Source organism: Rhinopithecus bieti, unplaced genomic scaffold, assembly GCF_001698545.2.
Source record: "Rhinopithecus bieti isolate Rb0 unplaced genomic scaffold, ASM169854v2 scaffold_5350, whole genome shotgun sequence".
In the NCBI taxonomy this organism is placed as follows: Eukaryota; Metazoa; Chordata; class Mammalia; order Primates; family Cercopithecidae; genus Rhinopithecus; species Rhinopithecus bieti.
In genome coordinates this window covers 1,138,114-1,140,613 of record NW_016804837.1, presented here as the reverse complement: position 1 = coordinate 1,140,613, position 2,500 = coordinate 1,138,114, and the positions used below count along the sequence as shown (strand labels likewise).

Here is a 2,500-nt window from a genome sequence, read left to right as displayed (position 1 = left end):
TAGAGCCAGGTTCATGACATTGAAACAGACCACTTAATGCTCCCCTAAAGTGGAAAGAGAACTGTGGCTTCCTGAGGCTTCTTTGAGTAAATGATGGTCAAAATGAACAAAAGCTTCTATGTTAAGAAAAATAAAAAATAAAAAGCCTGCAACAATTTAATGAAGGTTTGGAAATGGCTTCAATCCACATGCCAAAGTAGCTAGCTCTCCAGAGCCCAATGTATAACAGTTACATACACTTTTATCTCCAAATAAGAAGAATATTTATTTAATCCCCAACTGTATTATGGAGAAACTACTGTGTGAAAATTACCTTACTAGATACAGAGGGCCAAATAAATTGAGATTAGATAGAATCCTATTCTGGAGAAAACACGTATCAAGCAGGTGAGCTAAGACATGTATACACTAAGATGGGCAGCTAGGCAGGATTATTATTATCAGAAAGAGTTAAGTCTGAAAGGTATAAGTCAAAGATTCACTGGAGTTTAGGGGAGAGACAAAGAGAAATGAAATACATACTCTCGGTGGATGACTGCAGAAGCTTTTATTAAGAAAGGGTTGTATTCTAGGTAGACTTTCCTTAGGTTTAATTGGCAGGGAGGATAGTCTCAGTGAACACAATAAGCACCATGTTCGAAAAAGGTTTGAAGTCTGGTTTTGCCAATGTGTCATGACTTGTAGGTCAAGTGCATGACCCTGAAAATGATTACCCCCTTAAACTTTGTGCCCCTAGCACTCACTTGCCTCACCTGGCGTTGCTGGCAAAAGCAGCGGGTTGGTACGAGGAAGATGAACTTTCATGCCATGAGGCAGGCACTTTACATACATTATTTCATTTCATCCTCATAATAACTCTATGATATAAAAAAGGAAACAAAGTTTCATAGAGTTTAAACTAAGTGGTCTTTCTTTTTTCAAAGCCCTACCCATTTTTCTATATTAAAATAAGTGGTCTGTCAGTTTTAAAACTCATTGTTTTTAATATGAAAATGTGTACTAACACCCCAATGCATACCTTATATATGTAGCATTGTTGAGTTGCTCTGATTGAAGTAGAAGTGGATACTGGAGCACACCCACACCAGCTTAAGTACTTACCCTATTCCCACCCATGTACCCACCCTGTCTGCTCACTTCCCGCTCTACCCATCCCCCTAGCAGAAGTACTTGAAGAAGGAATTTTGAAAACTCTGCATCCTTTCAGTCATTTATTCAACAAGCTTTGAATATCTAGCATGTACTAGGAAATGTGCTATGTGGTGATGATAGAATGTTGACTACAGGTGACATGGCTCCTGCTTCAGGATGCTAACAGTGTAACTGTAAACAAAGATCCGGTGAGGTCACAGTGAAAGTGAAGCCAGAAAGGAGCTCTACAGAATTTGAATACTAAGCTAGTGTAGTTTATTTAACATCATTGGAAGTTTTTGTTATTGTATTTCATAGGGGAGTGATTAGTTTAAAATGCCACTTATATTAACATAAGAGTAGAACATAGAAGATGAGTTATGGCTCAAGGGGTGAAATTTAAAACTTCTGTAATTAGGAGACTGTGACAACAATATGAGTAGGAAATGTCTAGTCTCAAGTCAGGTGGGAATATAAAGGGTGGAAAACAAGGAGGAATGTAAACCATAGTTGAGAAGGTGATATATGTTATTTTCAATGATAGTCTAATTGGTAGTGACTGACTGGATGTTGAGTTCAAAGGAAAAGGTGACACCTACATCATAGATAGAATTATGGAAACAGAAAAGCCAGAAAGATCAAAGGTGCTGACTTTTTATTGTATTTTATTTGGTTTATACTTAAGAAAGTTCTAAATTATTGCCCTTTTACTCTTACAGACACACCCACTTCAGCTGACATAAGATACGAGCTTCAATTCCAGAAACTCTTAGGCATTTACCAATGTGATCAAGGCATCAGTTGTCAGAGCAGGCCATTTGTGCAGCCAACATCAAATTAGCCAGTACTCGCTATGTTCCAGGCACTCTGCTTTGCTTTCATTGCCTTGTCCTCCAGGAGCTCACAGTCCACTGGGGAAGAGAAGCAGTTAGCAAAGCATTCTAATACAATGTGAAAAGTCAATAATAGAGAGAAGAATAAAGTGTCTTGGCTACATTAAGAAGGGAATACTAACCCTGCCTGAGGGAGCCCAGAAGGACTTCACTGAGGAAATAACATATGCATTAATCCTTGAATAATGAGCAATAAGTAGTCTACCAGGCAGAGAATTTCATTTAAAAAAAAAAAAGATTTTATGCATGGAGAGACAAACACCAAAATTATGAAAATGCAAGAGAGAATAGCATGTCTGGAGACTAATAGTAAGTCTTGTGTTGTTCAAGTATAACATATATGGTGTAGAATCATGGAAGTCATGAAAAGAAGCCTGAAAAGTTTAGCTGAGGACAGATGATAGAGGGCTTTGTATGCTGGGCTGAAGAGACATTTTTCTTTTCTTTTCTTTTTTTTTTTTTCCTCTCTCTCTCTC

General features: G+C 37.8%; 1 long non-coding RNA gene across 1 annotated transcript in view; it reads right to left on the bottom strand.

Moving 5' to 3' along the window:
• LOC108528694 (uncharacterized) overlaps positions 1-1,270 on the bottom strand; it is a 3,279-nt gene extending 2,009 nt beyond the window's left edge. Inside the window, exon 1 of the long non-coding RNA XR_001885255.1 lies at positions 1,019-1,270. This is a non-coding gene — a long non-coding RNA (uncharacterized LOC108528694). The remainder of the gene's footprint in view (positions 1-1,018) is intronic.
• Positions 1,271-2,500: the final 1,230 nt, after the last annotated feature.